A 20,429-nucleotide genomic window follows, 5' to 3' on the forward strand; every position below is an offset into this window, starting at 1 on the left:
ATGGGGTTTGGAAATGGACCTAGGAAGAGACACTCTGTCTTTGATTCTTGTGGATCTTAGTTCTGGCACATGCCTTTTTATCTGATTTGGCAAATGTGTGGCTGTACTGGGAAGAGGGCAAGGTTTTTGTTAGGCATGTATCTCACCTATTTCTTTACTTATGGTTCAGGGTGAAAGACTTGCTTTCTGCAATAAAATGCAAACTGCACATTGTATTCTACAGAACAGGCTCCTATACAGTGTGTCTGGAATATGCACAGGAAGACAAAGGGACACTTCCTGCAGGTGCTGCCACAGGAAGAAAGAACCCCCTGCAGAGTTAAGTTCCCAAATTCAGGATGCAGATTTTCTCTTTCCTTCTGAAGTTTCTTATCTTGAGATTCTCCTTCATGGTAAGAGATTGAGCCAAGCAATGACTTGTTAGAATGCTTTTTATGTGAGGCAAATAAATGCAACATTCCTGTTACAGCCTCCCATGCCCCCCTCCCACGCCCCACTTCTAATTCCTTGACTTCTTGCCTTTGGAGGGTGCACAATTCCCCGGCACTAGTGGCAAGGCCCAAAGAGTCATAAAATTTGACTGTCAAAGTAACTAATTTGTATTCTTTAAATGACTCTCATAACATCTCCCTGATTAACCCTTAGGGCACCAGCATTTTCCAGAGTTTCAGCCAAATTAAAGCTAAGGAAGATATATGACCACAATCCCCAAAGAGTTCAGTTATGTATAGTATTGAGATGTGGGGCATAAGTGATGAGAAAACAGGACCCAGCATTTTCTCAGCATAACCACAGTAATACAAGGAGACTGGATCGAAGCTAGAAAGACTTGGAAAAATCTACTGATATGAAGTGATTTATAACTGGCATAAGGTATACTTTTATTTTAAAATAAAATCAATTAGTACCTCAAATGAAAATGGTTTACCTTTCCTGGCTGAGATAGAAGGTCCTTTAATGTTCTCTGGAGACTTCATCAGGGCCTGCCTTATTCCCCTACTCATTGCTGGTGCCAATGGACAGTGTGCTGGAAATGGAATCCTGCCAATGTGCAGGCCCATAGCTGCACAGCTGCGTGTCAGTTCAAGAGGGCAAGGTTATTCCTCCATCACTTTCTACAGTCTGCCAGGCTTCCCCTCCCCAGCATGGTAAACCTCGGGAATTTAGGGAAATCAATGAGATCATTTTGTCTACAAATCCTTAAACTCTGAGCATAAAATGTGTGGTGCTGCTGGAAATTCTAAACTGCAACCATTCCAATCCATTTTTACTACCAGTAGCATATTATGGCTTCCAGGAGCAGCAGGATGGATGTAGCTGTTGTGCCCCAGGGTCTTACCTGTTTGCTATTCTGTGCAGCTCTAAATTACACTATTTTTAAAATGTTGGGTATAACTTTACACAGATCTCTCCACACTCAAGTTCAGAATATTTAATCACACATCATACACCTCCTAATACAGCTGTTAGTCTGAAGCACACATATCGCTGATGGTTGAGTGTTTAGAGCAAACCTCCATCCTTCCCACACAGCATCTTCCACAGAATGAAGTCACACTGCTGTATCTGTGTCAATACAATCATCTCCATGACAACAGACTAGAATGTTCCAAATATAGACGTGTGACTTCATTGCACGGAGCAGGAAGAGATGCACAAAGGCCACAGCTCTCTGCTCTGATCTAATAAGATCAGACAATTGCCTGGGCCGTCTAAATATTCAGAATTAGATTAAACCCAACATTTTCCTGAAGACATATCTTTTGTATTTTCTACTACAGGTTTCACTTGAGTTTCTGGAAAACATAACTGGCAGGATCAATTCAAGCACGACTGGGTCTCGCTGCAAAGAGTTACAACTGGGTCTCCAGCTGAAAAGCCCAAGATTCAGCCTGAGACCTCCTCTATGCAGTGTTAGCTTGGTGAATTCAGTGTTATGAGGCTGGGGAGTAAAATGGGCAACATGTACACAGGGCTCAAGTGATGAGCACCACAGAGCACGGTCTGGATTGAGTGCCTTGTTCTTCACACTGTAGCACTATAGCCTGAGCAGTAAATATCACACAAGTATTGGGGACCCCCCTATGATCCGTAAATTCTCTGTGGCTGGAGGACTGACAGCACTGTTAGAGCCAGTCCTGGTTTTATTTATTTATGTAAAATTAGAAATGGACTCAAGCAGCCAAATTCAAATCCAAACTATGAACACTCCTAAATTTGGGGTGTTTGGAACCAGGGTTCTGGCCCAGCTCATAGTAGAGATGGGGCCAATTTGAGAAATTCAGATGTGGGTCAGAATGATGGTTCGGGTGTTTGGATTTAGATCTGAGCTTTCGGTTTGTTGCCCAGCCCTGCTTTCCTTTTCTTTATCATAGGACATGTCCAAAAGCCGGACATGTCCGGGAAAATCCGGACGTATGGTAACCCTAGACAACAATCAAAGTCAGCCTGCTCCTTTTTATTTAGGCTTGGCAGGGGAGGGAAGTAGAGGGAGTATGAAGTTCATGGCACCTACTGGCATGGGAAAGAGTAAGCAAAGTAAATGCTTCTCAAGGACCCTCTATGCCATGCTTCCATTCTGCCCTCAAATGGAGAACGGATCTTCAGGAGACCTCCCAACTTGATGCTTCCTTACATGCTTGGGCAGGGAGAGGAAGGAACAAAGTTGGACCAGTGTTTAAGAAAGAAGGTAACATTTAAATACTCTCCTTGGAAGGGTCTTAAAGTGTATAACTATTGCTAGATTGCATGTATATACACTCTTTGTGCACCACATGCTTGGTGACAAAGGACTCCGTTCATAACAGAGGGCTGCCGTGTTTAAATTGGGTTATCCATGGAATTTACTCATAAGTGCCCATTCTTACTAGCACACTGGCCTTAACATGGCTTTTGGGGATTAACAAATAACTACAGTATTGCAGCAGTGGAACAATGGGCAGCTGTGTCTAACATGGCAGTTTTCTTCTAGGCCATAGCTTGTTTTTTATTGAGTGCTGTAAACAGAGATGCTAAATAAAATCTGTAAACACAGAATCATAGACATTTGGGGCTGGAAGGGACCTCAAGAGGTCATCTAGTCCAGCTCCCTGCACTGAGGCAGGACCAAGTATACCTAGATCATCCCTGACAGGTGTTTGTCTAACATGCCAGTACAAACTTCCAATGATGGAGATTCCCCAACCTCCCTTGGAAGCCTAGTCCAGAGCTTAACTACCCTTATAGTTAAAGAGTTTTTCCTAATATCTAACTTAAATCTCCCTTTGTTGCTGATTAAGCCCATTACTTCTTGTCCTACCTTCAGTGGAGATGGAGAACAATTGATAACCATCCTCTTTGTAACAGCCCTTAACATATTTGAAAACTGCTATAAGGTCCCACACACACACACACCAGTCTTCTTTTCTCAAGACTAAACATGCCCAGTTTTTCTAACCTTTCCTCATAGGTCAGGTTTTCTGAATCTTTTATCATTTTTGTTGCTCTTCTGAAGTCTGCAATTTATCCTTGGACCATCTAGTTACCTCAGGGTATAACCTCAGTACTTCCAGGTAATTTTTCATGCAGATCTATCTGCCCATAGACAGGATCCATTTCTGGTGGACCTCAGAATCTGGCCTGGAATTTGCCTGAGGCAATGGCTTAGGTAACAGCCTGCACTACTATCAGAGAGGTAGATACAGCAGTTACCAAATCTCAGTTCATTAGTGGTTTAATTCTGCTAGATGCTGAGCACCTTCTTAATGTTTCTCAGGGACTCCAGTACCCACTGGAGTCAATTTGGAAGTGAGGACATGCAGAATAGCTGAAGAGATGCACAGCAATGTGCATGATCAGATTCATGGACCAAAAAAGGGGGAAGAGCTGCCACTATTTTACACAGAAGGATTCATCTGTGGATACAACAACCAATCTGAACAGGACAGTAAGAAACAAGGGGAGATTAGAACTATTACAACAAAACCAACACAAAAAATATACAATCTTACTTTTACCCTAAGCAAATCCAAGCCTACAAATTCCAAGTTGCTTCTCCAGTTAACACTGTTTATTCAGAGTTCTAGGCCCCACACAGATTTTGAAAGACATATATAAGTTCCAATGTATTAATAGCCACATGACTCTACAGCCTCACTAAAATTGTCCCTCTTCAGTCCACCTCATATCTACAAACTTCCTCTTCCATCTGTGTACTCACCTAGTCAACACACCACCCCAGAAAAAGGCTGGGAGACCTGCAGCATGCTTCATGGTCAACAAATACAAGTTATTTAAAATCAAGCTTGGAAAGTATCCTTGAGGCAAAAGTTCTTACTGCAAATGCCCTTATACCAGACCCCTCCACTTAAACAGAGAAGCTGATAGGTCAAGCAGCAAATGTGAGCACAACTCTTATGGTATCCCACAAGGAAAAAGGCTGTCTCCTGGGGTAGCCAGGACCCAAAATAGGACTTTATAAGTCAAAACCAGCCCTTTAAACCTCAGTCAGAAACCAGCTGGCAGCCAGTGCAAACTATGCTATGCCGGTGTAACATGCTCCTGCTAAGAAGTGACTGCATTAGGCAGCTGCTTTCTGTACTAGCTGTAGAGCACAACTCAGCTTTCTAGTCTGTAAGTGACAAAAACATGTGTAACTGAGGACAAACAAACCAACAAGACAAGCACAGTTTGATAAAAGTCCTCTACCCCTGCTGCTACCCAGTCAGGAAGCAGACAACACTATTCCCAGGCAGTGAACCTGTGTAACAACTAGAGAAGCAGTTGACGATATCTTTGCCGCTTGTTCTTGTTACTCCCCCTGTCTTTAAGAATCATCTCAGCCTTACCAGGATTGAGTCTGAGCCAGACAGCTCTCATCCGAGCCCCATGCTCTGCTACACACTGAATAAATTGCTGAACTGCACCCTCTAGGCCCAATAAGATGGATACTTCAGTTGCAGCTGCACAGTGGAAGAACTGCTCTGCCCCAACACCTAACTAAATCCCTTAACACAGAGGTTCTCAACTTTTTTCTTTCTGAGCCCCCACCCCCACCCCTGCAACATGCTATAAAAACTCCACGGCCCAGCTGTGCCACAACTGTTTTTCTGCATCTAAAAGCCAGGACCAGCGTTAGGGGGTAGCAAGGAGGGCTATTGCCTGGGACCTCACACCACAGGGAGCACCGCAAAGCTAAGTTGCTCAGGCTTCGGCTTCAGCCCCAGTGGTGGAGCTCGGGACCTGGGCTGCAGCTTTCTGCCCTGGGCCCCAGCAAGTCTAATGCCAGCCATGCTTGGTGGATCCCTGAAACCTGCTCGCGGCCCCTCAGGGGCCTCCGGCCCCCTGGTTGAGAATAACCGCCTTAACAGACCAGTGTCAAATATTCCTTTCTGCTTTATGTTACATAATCGGATCACAAATTCAGTGTTAGGGTTCGGTTTAAGGTTAGGATTAGAATTCAGAATTCTTCCCACCCCCTTTTCCGAAGTGGGCCCAGAAACTTAATTTTTTTAAAAATCTGCAAAACTTGCTATAGATCTGATCGACAAGTTGCATTACCTCTGGTTTCTGTGTATTTTTAACTTAAGCAGGCTCTTAAGAACGATAAAACTACCCATTTCTAATTCTTACAAATCAGGGTTATTTTCAGACAGACAAAAAAGGACTTTCGATCCAGGGGGAACCCCAAACCTTGAGGAAGGGTTGGAAAAACTTTAGCCTACTAAGGCCCCATAAGATGGATGGGTAACCTCTGGTAAGCTTTTTGCAGGCATGCAAGAATGTTTACAGGTTTTTATATGTTTTCTCTGTAATGCTTTTACCTGAAGAAAAAGAGGTGCTTGCTTAGAAAGAGCTGTGTGGTAGCTTGTAACTGCTGGCAATGCACCGTGCATAGCCCTAGAGGAGAAAGTCCTGCCCATCTGCTAGATCATGAAGAGGAGCCCCAAGTCAGTTTAAACTCAGGCTACCTCTCCAAAAGTCCTTTCTTTGTCTCCTGGTCTCTGGAGGATCCAGTTTGAATGGGTATATGTGAGTCTTCCCAGGAGGTAGTATTGTGGCAGCCCTCCCCTGTGTAGTAGAACACAACCAGACATAAACCATTCATTTAATATAGTGGACCCCCAAAGATACTTGCACCTAATTCAACAAGGTCTCCCAAGAATATGGCAGGAAGTTGCCATATCTATCACACAAGTATCACAACAAAGTTTATGCATGAACATATGATCTTCCCAGCTCCACAAACATAATCTGTCTCTAGAATTACAGGGCACATTATGTCCAGACTCTCCTCCCACTCTCAGGTTTCCACTGTATTTTTGCAGTCTTGATTAAAAACAAGGACAGTGCTGAACAGCTGAAATTATGCCTTTAAGATTCAGGCAGGACCAACAGCAATAGCTAAATGCTATTCCACTATATATGATATGATCAGGGTCAGGCTCCATCCCAGATCTGTGGTGTGTACTGCAATATATCGTTTTTAAAAAAGCCGGCTATTTTGCTTGTATACACATGCACAAGAGTGAATCTTCTATGACACAGCAAAATTGATGCAGGTTTGATATGCCTGATGGGTACTTGCTCAGCAGGTTACATTGACCCCGACTGCATTCGTTATATGAATCCTGTTGTTAGAGAGCTGAACTCTTTACCTTTATCTTACACTGTTAAGGATAAACAGGTTTTCCCCCTTCCCCCCTGAAGCACATAACACTGCAAGGAAAATGCCCATTCTTCAGTGAGTGTATGCTAAAATTGCACATTGGCCCCAGCAATGGGGATAGAGCACACTGTACATACTATATTTCCTTTTCTTCTTAAAGCCTTCTATGTATTGCTATTTCCAAATGCCAATGTGTGCCTTTCTGCAAGTGTCTCATCTGAGTCATGAACTTGGCCCATGCTCAGCTGAGGGCGTTCAGCATCCAACATGGGAATGTTTTGTTGGCAATCAGAATGACCATCAATAACCTAATACAAAACACCCCCCTACCCCCGTTTTTGCGACAGAACAGTCACTGGGTTACTCCTCTTTGCCCTACATTATAAAGTCAGTCTTCAACGGGGAAGAGACATTTGTAACACTAATTAAAAACTACCATGTGGAAAATGTTTTCATTATCAGGATGACAAACTCTTGCCCTGCTATCTCACTCCTACTCAGAAATATGTCTGTGCCTGCTGCTTTAAAACAAAAGCAGCCTTCACTTTAATATTTTTCCTTACTGTGTCACAAGACACGTTTGTTATACTGTGTTGTTCTGCGATAAAGCCAGTGAATAATTGGTTCCTGTCCATCCCAAGACATGCCTATCTTAAATTTTGCTTGGGTGTCTAAAAAGGAATCCTCCCAGGAGAGTACATTTAAAATGGATTTAAACTAAAATATTGGGAGCCCATAAAAGTACGTCAGAGCGAAGCCTCTATACAGTCGTGGGGGGGAACAAGTTTAGACTCAGTCAGAAGCACTTCTGAGTGCAGTAATTGTATGATGAGTCCAAGATTCATAATTAAAGACAATATAGTACAATAGATTAGAGAGATTCCCTGATTGCTAATGCAGTTCCCTTCCACTGTACCTTACTGCAAGGCCTTTGAACAATCGAAACCTGCTAGTCACTTTATTGGGTTATAGGGGAGGGAGGCAGCATAGCTGATTTTCCGCATCTCTTATTATCCCAAGCACCATCATCCAAGGGTGATGGAGACAAGAGCACTTCCCAATCCCTTTCTTGCATAAATGAGCTCTGCTACCCAGGGGAGGCTCTAGCTTTTTTGCCGCCCCAAGCACGACAGGCAGGCTGCCTTTGGCAGCATGCCTGCAGGAGGTCCCCGGTCCCGTGGATTTGGCGGCATGCCTGCGGGAGGTCCGCCGGTCCTGTGGCTTTGGCGTACCCGCCGCCGAATTGCCGCCGAATCTGCGGGCCCAGCGGACCTCCCGCAGGCATGCCGCCGAAGGCTGCCTGACTGCCACCCTCACTGGGACCGGCAGGGCGCCCCCTGCGGCTTGCCGCTCCGGGCACGTGCTTGGAGCGCTGGTGCCTGGAGCTGCCACTACTGCTACCCCACTTTTCATTCCAGCAAACACCTCTTACAAACCATGAACAGGCAGCTTTCTTTACAATGTGTTAAATCAGTGGCAATATTCCTATCGTTATCCTCATCATCCAGGGAATACACATGTTGTTACAAAACAGTCCCAGAATGCATAAACTGCAGTAGTTAACTTCTCCATCTTGCTCTGTCTCCAGATCTGTCTTTTCACTACTGACATCAGCAATAGCTTAATTTTATTCACTTCTTCGTTTAAAACATTTTGAGCCATAGCAAAGTGAAATTGTTCTGAATCAGAAAAAACAGATGCAAAATAAATGTCTTGGGTCATTTTTATATTCGTTTCTAGAATAATGAATAAATCTAATACACATTATGGCCTAATAGTCTGCATATTACTAGTTGAAAAATAGAAGCACTTTTTTTTTTTGTTACAGGAGCACAAAACACCCTATAACTTGTGTGTGTAATGGTGCATATTTATGTGCATATCAGCATATGTCATGCAAATTCTATTATACATTAATTACATTCATACACATTGTAGATTAGGTACAGTACCAAATTTGCATATAACAGGCCAAATATTCAGTCAACATCAAAACAGGCTTCCAAACTGTGCCCACAATTTGCATGCCTCAACTTGCATCCAACCAACTGCTTGATTCAGAAACATGATTGCTGTGTGTGTGCGCAAGAACTGCAGATGCATTTTTAGAAGCCAATTTTCAAAACCAAGCCTAATATTAATGCTCTCTAAAGGCGTTTAAACTCTTAGAATGCTGAGATTTTTCACACTATCGGCTAAAAGAATAATTATGAGGACATAGGTGCGTGTGTATATGTTTGTAGACTCTAAAGGGTTAAATTCAAATGTTCCAAAGAAATAAGAAAGAGACTGGTGTGGTGTTTGGATTTTAATCTTGATTCTTCTCCCTACCCTGTTTTGGAAATTATGAAACAAATGCGGCCATCTACAATTCTGCTAACAACTGACAACCACCATGCTTGTGATAAGTGGGAAATACCTACTGGCAATATACATTTTTTAATGTTGAGCCGTTTAGAGAGAGAAACATCTCTTGTATACAGATTATGAAAAGGGCAAAAAATTATTTGGTTCAGATAACCAGCCAGAGTTTAGCTAACCTCTTACTTTTGGAAAATGGTGCTGAAATTTTATGAGAAGAGTCTCTCATTACAGGATATGCGAAAAACCAGTTTGCATAAATTAAGGACTACACCTCCATCCAGAATTGAAACCAAACTTGTTTAGAAAGCTGAATAAATGGGGATAAATTTTTCCCCTCTGCACTTTTTGTCTGAATAAATGGAAGGGCAGAAATACCATGAGAAAGGCTGGTCTTATGCTATGTTCCATCCAAATGAAATAAGGAGGTAATGAAAAATGTCAGGATGAAGACTTTGTCTATGCAGGAGCTAAAGCCATGTAAATTAAACAGTCAACCAGAGCCTCTAAACTCAATTTAAACATAGTCTGCTAATGTCCACGCTTAGTTAACCTGAATTGTTGATTCAGCAATATAATTTTAGGTCTAGTGTGTAGGGGACCTACATTTGCTTTGGAGATTTCCTACCCAAACCTGCATATCGAAGAGGCTTAGATAAGCTTCTGGCAAGCACTGAAACTATTTTATGTTTAGCGTTTGAACAGTTATGTACCATGTAAAATGCTCCATAGATTAGGCAGAGGAAGGGCATTTACCACATAACAAATATTGAACTTGTGTGTCTGTGTGTATCCACACACATGTGTGTGTAGTTTCCAACGAGACACAAGTCAGTTCCTGTTACAATGTCAATTCCCAGCTTGAAATGTAGTGGTAGATCAGAAACTCACTAGCACATGGAGCTGGCCCCTAGGAGCTCACACAAGGGTTCTTGAGAGTATGGCACAGTTTGGAAAGAGTTCAATTACTCTGGGATAACAATTTAATAACTTTCCAGATTGCACCACATCATTAGCAGCACTATTAACCTGAGCTCCTATGGGCCATACTCCAGGGGAGTTCCTGCTCTTGCCTCTGTGATTTCAGGGAACTGAAAACAACAACAAAAAATAAGTTTAACTTCAGTTTTGTGTTGAATGGCCCCTGCTATTAGGGGCATTGAGTACATAAACTTACCATTGCAGCTCACCACGGAACTACAGGTAGACTCAGATAAATAAAATATTGTGTAACATCCCCTTAACCTTCAGCACCTGAAGACACACCACTGAACAGTTGGCTATTAACTAACCCTATTCAGAGAGAGTCTTAGAGGAGACAGGATACCAACTATTGAGCCAGCAGCCTCCCCAGATGAGCATGAACCATCCGAGGGCCAGCTACATTTCTCTAATTCTTAAAATGTGCGACTATCATTATTAGTCAAGTGGACTGTTACAGTATCAAGGAGTATTGGAGAGAGGGGCTAGCTTGCACCATGATACCAAAACACACCAAACCTATTTTGACCGGCTTTTTCCATTTTCCAATTGCCCAGAAAGGTTCAGGTCACAAGCATATCACTCGATTCCTATCACACTGGCAGGAGCTTGTCTATTTCAGCCTCTCCTCTTATTTACAAAAAGACTGACATACTTCCAACTTCCACAAGACCCAACAGCAAGGTATGTTAAATCACATAGAGCAAGGTCTGAAAGGCATGGGCAGAGGACAGGAAAAGTAACACACACACGGGCACGCAGAGGGATACATTAAGATGGCATCTGGTACAAATTCAAAATCCACCTCCTCCCAACAAGCCTATTCAGCTTTGAAATGCCCCCGTCCCCTGCCCCACTCCTTTTGCCACCCATCCAAAATGTCCATCCTATCATATATGCCACTCTCTCCTTACCCCCTTACTCCAGTCTTCATAATCCAGCCCCACTTCATGTCCACCTGCAGTCACCAGCAGCTCTCCCCATGTCTTCACCAAATCCCAGTTTCTCTGCCCCCTCTTCACATCTCTGGGAGTTCTACCCATTCACATGGGTGTCTATTGCTCCCCTGGACAGGTGTCTGCCTTCCCCCATGATTTAATCCCACTGCCTGAAGCTGATGAGGCTGCTAGAACAGCAGGATGGAAGGGACAGCAGAAAGTCAGATGAGTTTCAAAGTTGCTACAGCTGTTTTACCAGCTCCATTGCGGCAGTGCAAGGACTGATCCACTTCCCCCACCTCTTGCTGGCACTCCCCTCCATCTGCAGGCCAGTAAGAGCCAAAGGGAAGTATAACCCTGGAAGCATAACTCCTCCCTCTGCAAGTACAGCCACTGCAAAGTGGGAACTCTTCCCACCCCATCCCCAGTGCCTAATTGGGACATTCTGAAAAACAAGCATTTTCTCCTTTAAAAAGAAAAAGAAGGGAAATTCAATGCAATACCCCCTATTAATGCATAGTTAAATCTACAAAAAGCCAAGGAATGCTTCACTTAAAGCTCCAAAATCAGCATTCACTCAGCTCCATTGCATATACACACAGAAATGTTCTATTTTCTATTCTTGTTTTTATGGTTAAATATTCAACTAAATCACTGTCTGTGTTGAAAAATATATCCAATGTGCAACACGGCCAAGTCAATTACATAGATTTAGTATTATTGTGACAACATTAAATACAATTAACTCAGTTAGTGTTAATACACATGCCCTAAGTATTTGACTAGGATTCCCAATTGCAGTTCAGCATTGGTTAATGAACAGTACCACTATGTAATTATCTGAAATTATCTCCACATCAATTTTACCTAATGGCCAGCAAGTCATCCCTGCAATTCCCAAAGAGTTCAGGATCTGTTTACCTCCTGCCTAACTCATTTGATATAAACTGTGGCACATAATGAAAATCCAAGTTAATTTGGCCTGGCTTGTTTCTTTAAATCCTGGGTTTTGCCCACATTTTAAGCACACCAATTGATCATTTAGAACGCTAATGGGAGCTGCTTTGGCAGGTGGCTCATAGAGCAATGCAGGGGAAATATATAAAGAAATTCATCTGGGGAGTTTGTGAGGATGGAGTTGATTAATCCAACTGAAATCTCCTAACTCACAGCGTGCCACCTGGAGCGTAAAACAATGTCAACATGCACTAGTGTATGCTTTGAGGCACTGAATGTATTTTTTTTTTTTTTTTGTCTCTTGAAACGTGCTGAAAGACTTTGAACTTTAAATCAATCTCCTGTTGTGTGACCTCTTCAACTGCAGCCGACTACATGACCTGGAGAAAAGGGGTCAATGAAATTATACACTGTAGTCCACAAACACAGCTGCAGACATCAGTGCTACAGGGAAGGGCCAAAGGAAAAAGAAAGATGCTTCAAAAGGAAATCTCTCAGACCAAACAAGAAATATGCAAACAGTTTGCTGCAGCTCTGCTAACGGGTCCCTAGTCAGCAACAGTAATGCAACAAATGGGAAGAGAAATGAATAGCTCAGCTCTCACTGACGCAGTTTTCAAGCTGTGAAACAATAACTCCATGTCCCCCCCCCCCATTTTAAAGGACCATATTTCCAAGGAGGGGATGGTGGGTGTATTCAAAACTCCCACATGCTCATACACAAACAAGTATATACCTATGGAAATCTGGACACAGATGCACTATCTGTGCAAGCAAATTGCAACACAGGCACAAAGGCAAGGAGGATTTGTTGTGAAACCATAGTGGCCTCCTTTAGTCAAAATATTGGTTTTCAATGATCACCACTTTTCCATGCTCTTTCAGGCCTTCAAGACGTAGGACAAATGAATGGACAAGAAGCAGTATTAATAAAGTGAAGGACTAAGCCAGCAACAAATGGACTAAACAAAATTGAAACTGAAAATATCAGTAAGCAAATCCAAACTCTTCAGCTGGATAATAAAATTAAAATGAATGGGGTTGGAGAGGCATGCTAGTTTGGACAGAGAGTGTGCTGCAATACAAATTCTCAGCCAGGAAATCTGGGTTCTAGTTCCCATGATACCACTTAGTCATTTATGGCCAAGTGTTCACAAGTAGCTTTTCAAGATAGTTAAATCCAAAGCAGATTGCAAAGAGTTAAAAAGAGATCTCACAAAATTGGGTGACTGGGCAACAAAACGCCAGATGAAATTCAATGTTGATAAATGCAAAGTCATGCACATTGGAAAACATAATCCCAACTATACACACAAAATAATGGGATCTAAATCAGCTATCACTACTCCAGAAAGAGATCTTGGAGTCATTGTGGATAGTTCTCTGAAAACATCTGCTCAGTGTGCAGCGGCAGTCAAAAAAGCTAACAGAATGTTAGGAACCACTAGGAAAGGGATATATAAAAAGATAGCAAATATCATAATGCCTTGATATAAATCCATGGTACGCCCATACCTTGAATACTGCATGCAGTTCTAGTTGCCCCATCTCAAAAAAAGGTATATTAGAACTGGAAAAGGCACAGAGAAGGGCAACAAAAATAATTAGGGGCATGGAACAGCTTCCAAATGAGAAGAGATTAAAAAGACTGGGATTTTTCAGCTTGGAAAAGAGACAACTAAGGGGGGATATGACAGAGATCTATAAAATCGTGAATGATATGGAGAAACAATTAAGGAAGTGTTATTTACTCCTTTACATAACACAAGAATGAGGGGTCACCCAATGAAATTAATAGGCAGCAGGTTTAAACAAACAAAAGGAAGTATTTTGTCACGCAATGCAGTCAATCTGTGGAACTCGTCAGGGGATATTGTGAAGGCCAAAACAATAACAGGGTTCTAAAAAGCATTAGATACGTCCATGGAGGATAGGTCCATTAATGGTTATTAGCCAAGATGGTCAGGGACACAACCTCATGCTCTGGGCATCCCTAGCTTCTGACTGCCTGAAGCTGGGAGTGGATGACAGGGAATGGCTCACTTGATAATTTCCTGTTCTGTTAATTCCCGCTGAAGAACCTGGCCTTGGCCACTGTCGGAAGACAGGATACTGGGCCAGATGGACCATTGGTCTGACCCAGTATGGCCATTCTTATGTTCTAAAATTTGGGTGCCTAAATTTTTGGTGCCCAAAATTCATAGTTAAAGTCACAAAAGCTTCCAATTTGGGCCATGTGGCAGTCAGAAGGAACTGGAGTGGTGTTGGTCCGACCACCCCCTTATGCCCTCAGTTTGGAGCATGAGGAGGGCAACTGTACAGGTGCAGAGCAATGGACACGACTTGCTAGAAACTCTGGTCTGAGGCACAGGGAGTGCATGCGTACCCGAGTGTGGAATACACATAAGGACCAGCACTCGTGGAAGAATCAACCTTTACATATTTTAAGACAGGCACCCAAACAGTGAATCATCCAACATTACAAGCTACTTTTAAATATTTGGGTCTCAAGCTCTTGGTGCCATTGTTTCCCATTTATAAAGTAAAATAAGGACAGTAATACCCCACAGGTGTGTTGTCAGGCTTAATTCATTAATGCTTTTAAAGCGCCTTAATATCCTTGAATGGAAAGCTTGATAGAATTGCAAAGTATTCTTCCTCTATATTTAGAGAGGGAGGTTCTCCACGTAACACACTGGAAAGTGATTCAGACCAAAAATGCCAGGGCCTGACAATAAAAAAAGACTAGACTATATTTGAGCCTATGCAAGTCCAAACAATGCTTTGCATAGCTTCTCCAGCTGACGTTGGTGTGCACGTTTATGCTGTTACAGTGGGTCTTTTGCCTGTTAGATCTTTTTCTCGTTAGTCATTTCCCCTCCAATGGCAAATTTTTAAAAATCTATTCCCTTTAAAAACATCACACTTGATTATTGATCACACTAGAGGGAGATTTCTACCAAGACTAGTTTTACCCTATTTGTAAAGTGGGAATACTGCTATTTATTTTCTCCGCAGAGGAGATGTCAGTTCATGTTCCCTAAAGCCTTAAAATTCACCAAAAGTCTCTCACAAACTTCGATCGGTCCCCTTGAACTCCAGCTTGTTAAAAGAAACAATTATTTATTTATGTATTTATTTTAAATGTTAGTGACTGTGCATGGAATCCAACACAAGCAGTTGGATTCCACTTTTCCTGAAGATCCCCCAAAACTTTATCACTCATCTCTGGCTGGATCCCATCTTGGTAACCCTCCCCAAAGTCTTAGACCAGCACCAAGCACAGCAGCGAGATCATTATGGACAAAAGTCTACTGCATTTTGCAGTGGGATAGAAATATTGTTCCCCACCCAAAATTGTTGAGGCTGATTCTGGAAATGTGTAACACCTCTATTAATTCCCTGTAGGCTGACTCATCTTCTCCAGCCTTCCATTTCTGCAACTCTGAAGCATCTGAATGTGCTTGGTGCACACACATACTTCCTATTCATTCTTATGTTGGTCTCCCTAAGTGATGCAGCAGGATCTCCTCATGTACCGATTGAGATGACATGAAACCATCACAGAACTCTTGCCTTGAACCTCATCTTACAATCCAGACTCTAGCAGTCTCATGCTTGGCCAAGTGCTTTTTAAAAATGAAATATTAAGATTTGCAGTAGATAACACTTTAACGTATTTAAAACACACACTTTCCATGCAAATCTTTGAGGTTTGTTTTTTCTGCTGCTCCATAACAGCACATTGGTGCTGCTGGCCACACTAGCTTCAGCATTACCCCAGTCAGGAATAATGAGATAATAAAATCTGAATAAAACAAATTATTTTAGGGAGAAGCATAGTCTACTGTTCTAATCCTAACTCCGACATGGACTCTTTCTGTGGCCTTAAACACATTTTGCAAATAGAAACAATGCTTATGCAAGGCATTTCCAGTAGACACAGAGATGTATTAATGCCACTGTACAAGTCATGGGTAAGACCTCATTCGGAATACTGTGTATAATTCTGGTCACCCATGTTCAAGAAAGATAAACTGAAACTGCAACAGGTGCAGAAGCGCTACTGGGATGATCAGGAGAATGGAGAGCCTATCTTATGAGGGGAGACTGGAAGAGCTTGGCTTGCTTAGTCTTGCAAAAAGAAGGCTGACATGGGATAGGACTGTTCTCTATAAATACAGCAGGGGAGCAAATACCAGGAAGGATGAAGAACTATTTAAGCTAAAGGACAATGTTGGCTCAAGAACAAATGGATACAAACTAGCCATGAACAAATTCAGATGGAAATTAGGTGGTTTCTAACCATCAGAAGTGGTGAGGTTCTGGAACAATCTCCTAATAGGAGTTGAGGAGACAAACAACTTCATACATTTTGAGAGAGAGATGGACACATTTCTGAGTGCAACTGTATGGCAGGTTTGCTTGTGATGGTGGGGACAGGGTTCAAGAGCCTTGTGGTCACTTCTGGTTTATGTCTTATGTTCCTAAAGCTCATGCTTCAGGGTTTCAGCCATCCACCAGGAAGGGTCAGGAAGGAATCATCTCCCAGTGTACTCTATGAGGAGTTTTTTTTATCCCCTTCCTCTGAAGCAACAGAGATGGCCATGGCTGAAGTCAGAACATTGGACGGGATGGGGCAGGCTCTGAGGAGATATCAAGCAATCTCTCTCTCGTAGGTGCTTGCTGACATGCTCAGAGTCTAACCGATCACTATATGTGGGGTCAGCAAGGAATTTCCCCCCAGGTCAGACTAGCAGTGACCTGGGGATGTTTTTGCCTTCCTCTGCAGCATGCGGATGCAGGTCACTTGCTACGATTATCTGGGTATATCTCACTTCATCATTTCCCTGCTATTGCAGGGGCCTTGAGCTCTAGTGCACCTCAGTGCCTCCTATTCATAAATGATCTGAACAGGGGGGTAAACAGTGAGATGGCAAAGTTTGCTGATAATTCAAAATTACTCAAGATGGTTAAGACCAAAGCTGACTGCAAAGTTACAAAGAGATCTGACAAAACTGGGTGACAAAATGGCAAACGAAATTCAATGTTGATTGCTGCAAAGTCATGCACATTGGAAAACATCATCCCAACTACACATACAAAATGATGGGGTCTCAATTAGCTGTTACCACTCAAGAAAGAGATCTTGTAGTCATCGTGGACAGTTGTCTGAAAAACATCTGCTCAATGTGCAGTCAAAAAAGATAACTAAATGTTAGGAACATTAGGAAAGGGATAGATAATAGGACAGAAAATATCATAATACCACTATATAAATTCCTGGTACACCCACACTTTGAATATCGCATGCAGTTCTGGTCAACCCATCTAAAATAAGCGCACACATTAAAATTGGAAAAAATACAGAGAAGGGCAACAAAAATGATTAGGGGTTTGGAACAGCTTCCACATGAGGAGAGATTAAAAAGACTTGGACTGCTCAGCTTAGAAAAGAGACAACTGAGGGTGGGATATGATAGAGGTCTATACAATCATGAATGGTGTGGAGAAAGTGAAAGTGTTGTTTACCCTTTCACATAACACAAGAACCAGAGGTTACCCAATGAAATTAATAGGCAGCAGGTTTAAACCAAACATAAGGAAATACATCTTCACACAATGCACAATCTGTGGTGAGGCCATAGTTGGGAAGGCCAAAACTATAACGGAGTTGAAAAAAGAATTAGATAAATTCATGGACGATACATCCATCCATGGCTATTAGCCAAGATGATCATGGATGCAACCCCAAGCTCAGGTCTCCCCAAACTTCTGACTGCTCGAAGCTGAAACTGGATGACAGGGGGTGGATCAGCGGCGGCTCCAGGCACCAGCGCTCCAAGTGCATGCCTGGGGCGGCAAGCCATGGGGGGCGCCCTGCCAGTCCCTGCGAGGGTGGCAGTCAGGCTGCCTTCGGCGGCGGCATGCCTGCGGGAGGTCCGCCGGTCCCGCGGATTCAGTGGCAATTCGGCGGCGGGTACGCCGAATCAGCGGGCCCAGGGACCTCCCGCAGGCATGCCGCCGAAGGCTGCCTGACTGCCGTGCTTGGGGCAGCAAAAAAGCTAGAGCTGCCCCTGGGTGGATCACTCGATAATTGCCCTGTTCTGTTCATTCCCTCTGAAGCATCTGGCATTCGCTACTGTTGGAAAACAGGATACCCAGCTAGATGGACCATTGGTCTGACCCAGTGTGGCCATTCTTATGGTCTCTGCCTGTGGCACATAACAATCTAATCACCTACGAATCTCATTTACATGTTCTCTCTTCCATTGTTAGGTTCAGTGTGCAGGCGCTTGGGAGTATTGATGGCCTGTGATATACAGGAGATGAGACTAGATGATCTAGTGGCCCCTTCTGGCCTTAAACTCTATGAATATGACTGATGGTGGTATTCTTGAGGAGCAGGGAGTCCTAGGTTTCAGTGAATTGCTTCTATTAAACTATTACATCAAGAACATAATGATGAAACTGGATTTGTTGCTCCCTCAGAGTCCTCAAACTCTGACTCCATGCCCCACTCACTTCCGCACTTCCTGTTAGATGCATGTGGTGCCCACAAAATGGCCTGTGCCGCACCCATGTACCACACATGAATGTGTACACAAAACCCTTTGAAATTAAAAATAAAAGTATCAGCCCAGTGCTAGGCACGATTCACACCTGTTGATTTAATCTGATCAGTCCTGAGTGCTCTTCCCAAAGAAGAAACCTGAGGGGGCAAACGCTCAAGGGCCTCAGACAGGGTAGTGCAGGTGCAGCTGTGCTCTGTTCAGCGATAAAAAGATTTTATTGAACAGCATGCTATTTACAGCAGAGCAACGCTTTTACAAGGCCCTTCATAAACTAACGGTATATGCAGCTAAGGCAAGATATACCACCACAGCTAAAATTTCTACTAGGCACGCCTCTGGCTGGTAGCACAGAGCAATGCTGCCTGGAAAATGGCAGTCAGCTGACATGCTTGGAGACACTTGTCTGAATTAGCTTAAGGAAGAAACTAGTTTGCTGCAGCCCTGCTCAAAATCTCCCCAGCCTGCAACAGTCAGGCAACAAATGTGAGAAGAAACGAACAGCTAGGCGATCTCTGCTGCGCCCTCCCCGCTAAACTTTCAGCCAGGAATGATAGTCTTCTTCCCAGGCTCACAGCTCATGTGTCCAGACCCTAAACGCACATGGCAGTGACCAAACAACGAGAATTACATATGCAGGCAGGAGTGAACATCCCTGAAAAATCCTGAGAACACAGAGAATCGAACCAGGAGTCGAGAAAATAGACACACAACTTGTACAGTCAGCTCAAATGCCTTGCTTTCCCTATCCTCGGTGTGCTAGAATGCAAACCCTGCTGTCCCTCTTCTATTGTACGGCACATCATCTGGGCATTTTATAAAAGAGGAGATGCACTCCACATTGTCATTTAAACAGAAAAATGCCAGCACTGGACTCTGTATATTTATAGTGCAAAGAGAAAGGCCATTCCAAAGAGAAAAGATAGCTTTGAGTTGGTGAGAGTCTAAGCAACGTTTCTGCAGCCTTTAAGAACCCATTTCTTCCTACCTGATCCAAGAAGTATTTTGGGGTTCACTGTCATTTGACTTACAACTAAGAGACCAACAGCCCATTTCCAACTTATGGAATTTCCCCAGACGGTCTGATTTTGTTTCTCAAGGTCAATGCAATATCACGTAGCAATAAAAGAGTTTCTCTTACCTGTAGCTGAATGGAGACTCTCCAGACTCCAGTATCTTGATAGTACGCCTCTCATCCCACCACCACCGCACACTATCCCGCTGCTGTCCGAATCTGAACCCGGAGAGAGCCCAGAGCTTCCACTGCTACTGCAATTTTCTCCACTGTGTGCCCCACTGGACTCGCTGGGGCATTGCTGGGTCCTCATGCAGACAGGTAAAAGTGAGAGCCAAGGGCTCTGCTGTGCTGGAGGAGGAAAGAGGCTGAGCACTCTGTGGCTGCACTCAGGGCAGTGGTACCTGGTACTGCTGTCTAAGGGCTGAGCTGCATTCCTAGCCCCTTCCCCGCTAGTCGGCTGCACGATGCAACCTGACATCATAGGGGTCCACTAAGGAGGCTCCCTCTGTGGCAGCTGAAAAGCTTTCAGCTGCAGTTTCCAGAAGCAGATTTGTACTAAAGCCAGTCTTGATGCATTAAAAAACCCAGGGTGGGACAGAGATCTTCATTTCCAGTCCCACAGAACTGTCAGATTAAACCATAAATGGGGACAGCAGAATTCATGCATTTTTAAAAGGCCCAAGCGAGAAAGACCTTGTCTTATCTGCTTCCCCGGAGAACACTCAGAAAGGACTTAACATGCAAACTAATCATGGTCAGTATTGGCTGCTGCTACTGCTATTAAAAACTAGTTTAAGTACTTAGAACAAGAATTGAAAATGAAAAATAAATGCTCAAAGCTGGAACAGCAGATTGGGATTCAGTGAGGCTGCTGCTGTGAGCATGTGAGCTTTGAATAATATCATTTATCATCCACTCCCATTCTGTAAAAACCGGGATGGTCTCTCTGTTCAGTT

At 43.3% G+C, this 20,429-nt stretch overlaps 1 protein-coding gene across 1 annotated transcript in view; it reads right to left on the reverse strand.

Annotated features, from left to right (window-relative positions):
* LOC117882592 overlaps nt 1–20,429 on the reverse strand; it is a 353,010-nt gene that overhangs the window by 144,753 nt on the left and 187,828 nt on the right.

The sequence above is a fragment of the Trachemys scripta genome, chromosome 9, assembly GCF_013100865.1.
Source record: "Trachemys scripta elegans isolate TJP31775 chromosome 9, CAS_Tse_1.0, whole genome shotgun sequence".
Classification (NCBI taxonomy): Eukaryota; Metazoa; Chordata; order Testudines; family Emydidae; genus Trachemys; species Trachemys scripta.